The 6,629-nt window shown below is 44.2% G+C and overlaps 1 protein-coding gene across 2 annotated transcripts in view; it reads left to right on the top strand.

Moving 5' to 3' along the window:
- KANSL2 (KAT8 regulatory NSL complex subunit 2) overlaps window positions 895–6,629 on the top strand; it is a 33,428-nt gene continuing 27,693 nt past the window's right edge. Inside the window, exon 1 of one of the 2 annotated variants that reach the window (XM_013997991.2) lies at window positions 895–1,356. The gene's annotated coding sequence lies outside the window, so the exon portion shown is untranslated. The remainder of the gene's footprint in view (window positions 1,357–6,629) is intronic. The other variant, XM_021091033.1, reaches the window with a different exon arrangement.

The raw sequence follows: 6,629 nt of genomic DNA, 5'->3' as shown, positions 1-6,629 counted from the left end.
GAGGACATTTTGATAAATTGGATAGTTCTTACCATCAGGGAATTAGTACTTACTTCTAACAGATTTAAGAAAAAAGAGAACTAGCATTTATTTTGGGTCAGGCATTGTGTTAGATGCCTTGCATGTATCTGAGTCATTGCCGTTTTATAGGTAAAACAACTACACTCCTGGGTTAAGTAATTTTGCTGAAGTCACACAGCTATTAAGGGGGCAGAGCAAGAATTTTAATTCAGACAGCCTGACTCCAGAAATACTTGTCCAACTATTAGGTTGAAAGATGCCGTGTAAATTCACAGTTCTGTCATTAAATCAGAGTTCGGGCTTTGGATCCAGGTCGTCAAATTGCGGCAGATATTTAAAGTGAAATAGGTTAATATGACCAACCTGGGGAAGGAAGACTTTATGTATGTTGGTTTACTAGCCAGTTTGGATGGGGGATCAGAACTGCAGTGGCTTTCTATTAAAGCAAAAATGGATTTCAGTGTTGGCTGCAGTCTACAACATTTATTGGGTGCCCATTGAGCTCAAAACAGGTGTTCCCTGCCACTTCCTCTTCTCCCCACATCCTGGTGCAGGGAGGGGGCATGAGGAAAGAAAAGAAAACAAAAGGCAAAGAGGATGTGGAGGACGGGCAGGTGGGCATCCTCTGCCACACGGCCTCCCCTTCCAGCCTCCGCCGGCCACACCCCTCAGCCCCCAAACTCTCTTTAAACTCCCGCCCCCTCTTAACGACAACCAATGCTCCGCCTGGGAGCCCGCAGAAGGCTGTGGATTGGCCGGCTCCAGGGCTGCGGAGGCGAAGGGTGGGTCCAGCCGGGTCGCAGAGCAGGGAGGGGCGGAGCCAGGCGCGTACCTGGAGGTTTCCTCCCCAACCCGCCCTACTTGGCCCCGCCCAGGTCGGCTGAGGTCTGCCGCCGAAGGGGGCGGTCCCCTTGCGTCTCCCGGCGCCGCACGGCCCTCGCCAGGAGACCCCTGCTCTAGGAGCTGCCCAGTGCCTTCCTTTCCGCTCCCAGGATCTGGAGCTGCCAGCTCCCGAGAGCCGCTTCCCCCGCAGGCGGCGCGATGGGCTTCGGGAACTCCACCGCCACCCGTGCCTGCGCGGGCCAAGGTGCAGGACGCAGGCTGGTGGCTGGGGGCCTGAGGACTGCAACATGGAGGCGGTGGGGAGCCCTGCAGGGCCCGCCTCGATGGGAGAGGCCAGGAGAGAGGCACCAGGAAGGAAGTGTGAGCTGAAGTTTGGCACTTGCCATCAGCTTCTAGGTGGAGTAAAACATGAGCCAGGGCAGCTTTGGTCCCTTTGGACCCTTTGGTCCCCGGTCTCCTGATGAAGACGACTGGCCAGAGTGCCCCGACGGGGTAAGGGACATGAGACTTTGTTGCACTTTCTGCCTTCCTTTCTTCTCTCAAGCTGGCCTCTTTTCCTCCCTTTGAAATCTTTGAAGACCCAAGACACTTCTGTTTGTTTGTTTATTAGTACTTGGATCTGAATGTTCCTTGTCTCTGTAGGTTTTCTGAGACTACAATCTTGAATTTAAAGGGAGTGTCTGATTACGATGGCCATGCCGGTGTGATTTGTATTTTTATGTTCTGTATTGTCATTTGTGATGGCCATTCTGCCTTGTGAAATAGGAAATTCTGGTTCGGTTCCACTGTGGAGCCCTCTTGGGCAAATTTTGTCTGACCGGAAAGAGGCTAATTCTAAGAAAAGGATGATATTTTATTATAATGCTTCGTGGCCACAATATTCTTTAGACTTCAGAGAATATTGGTTTGGGTGAGATTTGAAATGTTCAAAACTGGCTCTTTTTGCATATACAATTAAAAAAAAAGCAAGCTTGAGAAAACATCTTTTAAGAAATCTTAATTTGGAGTTCCTGTTGTGGCTCAGTGGTTAACGACTCCGACTAGGAACCGTGAGGTTGCGGGTTCCATCCCTGGCCTTACCCAGTGGGTTAAGGATCTGGCATTGCGGTGAGCTATGGTGTAGGTAGCAGACTCGGCTCTGATCCCGAGTTGCTGTGGCCGCTGTCGTAGGCCAGCGGCTTCAGCTCCGATTAGACCCCTAGCCTGGGAACCTCCATGTGCCTCGGGAAGCGGCCCTAGAAAAGGCAAAAAGACAAAAAAAAAAAAAAAAAAAAAAAAAAAAAAGATTAGTTGCATTGGACTGAGTGAACTGGCAAATATGGTTATAATTTTATGGTTTCTACCTGAAATAGTACTGGCTTTTAATCTCTCTTTTCCAGGTGTAAAGAAACTCTTCCCCTTAAGCTAATTATGACTTAAAGCAATTTGGTAAATTGTACTTTTCTAAGCAGAATTGAAATATTTCTCTCTTTTATCTGATCCCTCCAAAGACTGACTGCAAACTCTTAGGTTCCCAGCAGCTTTGTCAGATAAATTAGGGAGGCCACCTTGTAGGTAGCCTGCAGAAATCTCAAGGCATTTTGGGATTTTGAAAAGGGGGGAATTAACCTAAATCTTTTTTTAATTTATTAATTTTTACAAATGTATTTACTGTGGATAGATGTCTTACTCTCACTTTCTTAGAGAGTGAAGATACACCGGATTTCTCATTATTTTATTTACTTTGGAAGTTTTTTACCTTTTGGGGGCTAATTTCCAGCTGGTTTTTTTTTTTTTTTTTTTTGTCTTCTCTAGGGCCGCTCCTTTGGCATATGGAGATTTCCAGGCTAATCGGAGTTGTAGCCAATGGCCTACACCAGAGGCACAGCAACGAGGGATCCGAGCCGCATCTGCGACCTACACCACAGCTCACGGCAATACCAGATCCTTAACCCACTGAGCGATGCCAAGGATCGAACCCTCAACCTCATGGTTCCTAGTCGGATCGCTAACCACTGAGCCACGATGGGAACTCCTCACCTAAATCTTTAAAACAAAATTTATGACAAGCCCTAGGCATGTCTTTCCTAAAAGCTCTGAGATGGCTTTTAACAGCTAAGTCTGAGATTCCTTATAAAAGTTCTAGCAAAGCCAATTTTTTAGAAAATCCTATATGATCAATTATATTTATATAAATCATCGGTCAAGTTTGTTGAGACCAAACTTAATTGGCAAATAAATTAGTCTTAGTTTGGCTATATTTGATAAAAGTGAGCAAAAGAGATGTTTCAATGGACATCTGTTAATCTGTTAATCTAATTCTGTTGATTGTGGTCAGTATTCAGTAAGATTTACTTCCTAGGTAGTTCTTTGCTATTATATTGTTGCAAAGTTTAACTGATCATCTAAAAGGACTTTCTAAGCTTGTTTCTAAAGTTTATCTCAATGATCTATTTTTTATTTTTTATTTATTTTTTTGTCTTTTTGCCATTTTCTTGGGCCGCTCCTGCGGCATATGGAGGTTCCCAGGCTAGGGATCTAATCGGAGCTGTAGCCGCCAGCCTACGCCAGAGCCACAGCAACTCGGGATCCGAGCTGAGTCTGCAACCTACATCACAGCTTGTGGCAATGCCAGATCCTTAACCCACTGAGCAAGGCCAGGGATCAAATCTGCAACCTCATGGTTCCTAGTCAGATTCGTTAACCACTGAACCACGACGGGAACTCCTCAATGATCTATTTTTGAATGAAGATCAGATGCCCCAGAACCTGTGACCAGGGGATCATGCAAAATGAAAAGGACATAATTTAAAAGGACTATTTCCAAGCTAGAAGGAAGAGTCTCACCAGGTACTCTTAACTAGCTCATATGCAGTAAAACTAAAGGGAATTGACTCTCAGATTCATATTTTCCCACTTAAAAAAGGGCCCTGCACTGGACTGGTTTATAGAGAGGATTGCTGACCTCAAAATCATTTTAAAACAATGCTTGCATGGAGGAGAAACTACACTAGGATAAGAAGACTAGATCAGAAGTAGACGGTGGCCCAAGATGTTGGACCTGACTGGTATGATGACGTATGTTTTCTTGACTTCTTGAACTCTTGCATATAAATCAAATATTTTCCCATCAGGAGTATGATCCTATGCTAATTTTAAAATCAATCCGGAATTCCTGTCATGGTGCAGCGGAAATGAAGTGGAAACAGATTCGACTAGGAACCATGAGGTTTCGGGTTTTGATCCCTGGCCTCCCTTAGGGGGTTAAGGATCCGGCATTGCTGTGAGCTGTGGTGTAGGTTGCAGACATGGCTCGGATCTGGCATTGATCTGGTTGTGGCTTAGGCCAGCAGCTGTAGCTCTGATTTGACCCCTAGCCTGGGAACCTCTGTATGCCTCGAGTATGGCCTAAAAAGCAATAAAATAATAAAATAAAATAAAATAAAATAAATCCAAATTGTTGGGTTTGTGGCCAATTGCCTGTATTCAGTGCTTCTGGGTTACTTTGGTAGATTTCTCCCCTCCAAGATTCTCACTGGATAGCCCTTGGGAAATTTATTTTATTTTTTTGGGGGGGAAATTTATTTTAGAAGAAAGAAAATTCAGTCCTGTACAGGCCATTATTGATATTACTAATGAGATTTTCTCACTTGGCCGATTAATGATTTGGCAGGTAATTAATGACACCTGCTCTGACTCTGACCATAAATATGAATTTTCTTGATGAGTCGCCTTACTTTTGTTCATGAAGGATAGCTCCTGTGAGAGTGTGCTGTTCTCTCCTTAAGCTCGTTCTTTGCTAAAAATTATTTTGTGTTCGGAGGAGAGAAAGATAGCAAGTGCAGGCTGTAAAACACGAAGGAGAAGAAACCATTACATACGAGTAGGGAGTTATTGCCTCACCTCTTTGATGCCTCTGCACTCGTTTCTGAGAAGTCATTCCCCACGCATGTTTCTGCTGATGGGTGAGTCCAGCTGGCAAACTTGAGGTCTGGGTTATTGCTATTTAGAAATTTTCTGTCCGCTGGTAGAGGACTTCAATTTCAGAAAGGAAATGCATGGGGAGGCAAGATGGAAGGTTAAGAAAACCAAACCACAGTGCAAAGGTACTCAAGTCCCTTTCTGTTGTGGACTTTGGCATCAGCATCAAATACACCATTGCCCAAGCTGCAGACATGTGTTACTGAGCCCAAGTGGAATGAAATGCATTATATAGATGTTGTCTCCATTCTCCAGGTAATTATAATGAGCAACTACCAAAATGTCCCAGGAGTCCTACACTTCAGTAGTCATACTTACGCTTTTTAGCACAGAAAATGTACAGAGAAAGATGATAGGCAGGGTGCTGAACTTGGGCTTGGAGAGTGAGGCTCCAGCTTGACATTGTCATCATGCTGGTTGCGTTACTGTGGGCATTTCATTTCACTTTTTCCAGCTACGGAGGGAAAGCACTCTGTATTGTAATTATGATATAGCAGTGGAATATTACCATGTTGCGGTTTTCCGTGAATATTTTTCTATAAGAATATAGCAAATCTACTTTCAAAGGATGCATTAGCATGTTATAATAATGCCACCCCCCATGTAGGAGCCCCATTATAAGCCTTACTCCCTAAGTTACTTAGGTAAAGCCAAATAATTATTTCTCTTTTCCCTGAGCTATTTGGACCGCTGCCTTTCTCGGCTTTTGTCTGGTGAAACTGGTTTATATGACAAATTGATATTTAATAGTGTACTTGAGTAAATTGGATTCTGTATGTCCACTATGTGGAGAAACTGAAATGCAGTAAAATGTTCAAATGGCCAGAAGGAATCAGATCACTCCAGCCCTAGATAATGCAGGTTGGATTTCCCTTTTGGCAGATTTTAAACTGTCAGCTTGTACACAGTCCCCCTCTGTGTGCCAAGCTTTGTACTCTCTTAGGAAATTTTCAGATGATTCATAATTTTATACTTGGCTCTTTAAAAAATCTAAAAAAGGAGTTCCCGTCGTGGCGCAGTGGTTAACGAATCCGACTAGGAACGATGAGGTTGCGGGTTCGATCCCTGCCCTTGCTCAGTGGGTTAACGATCCGGCGTTGCCGTGAGCTGTGGTGTAGGTTGCAGATGCGGCTCGGATCCCGCGTTGCTGTGGCTCTGGCGTAGGCCCGTGGCTCCAGCTCCGATTCAACCCCTAGCCTGGGAACCTCCATATGCCACGGGAGCGGCCCAAGAAATAGCAACAACAACAACAACAACAAAAGACAAAAGACAAAAAAAAAAAAAAAAAAAAAATCTAAGAAAAAAAAATTATAGCCTTCTTGGTGGTGCCTGGAAAAACTGATAGTAAATACCTTTTTCTTGAGACATAATAAAACCACATACACAAGGTAAGTCTTGTAAATTACACATTTCAATGAAAAGAATTTTTATGCCAAAATGTTCCCAAATTTAAAAGGAGAAAGCTATAGTTTAAAAGCTCTAAAAGGAAAAATGTAATTTTTTTCCCCTGTCTTTTTAGGGCCACACCTATGGCATAGGGAAGTTCCCAGTCTAGGGGTCCAATCCAAGCTGCAGTTGCCAGCCTACACCACAGCCACAGCAATGCCAGAACTGAGCACCTTCGACCTACAACACAGCTCACAGCAATGCTGGATCCTTAACCCACTGAGCAAGGCCAGGATTGAACCCTCAAGTCCTCATGGATGCTAGTCGGTTCATTACAGCTGAGCCACCACTGGAACTCCGGAAAAAGGTAAATTTGACAGAACGTTAAACACTTAAGAAAAAAGATCACTTGAGTCTTA

This window comes from Sus scrofa, chromosome 5, assembly GCF_000003025.6.
Source record: "Sus scrofa isolate TJ Tabasco breed Duroc chromosome 5, Sscrofa11.1, whole genome shotgun sequence".
In the NCBI taxonomy this organism is placed as follows: Eukaryota; Metazoa; Chordata; class Mammalia; order Artiodactyla; family Suidae; genus Sus; species Sus scrofa.
The sequence above is the reverse complement of the archived record's forward strand: the minus strand, read 5'-3'. Positions and strand labels throughout refer to the sequence as shown.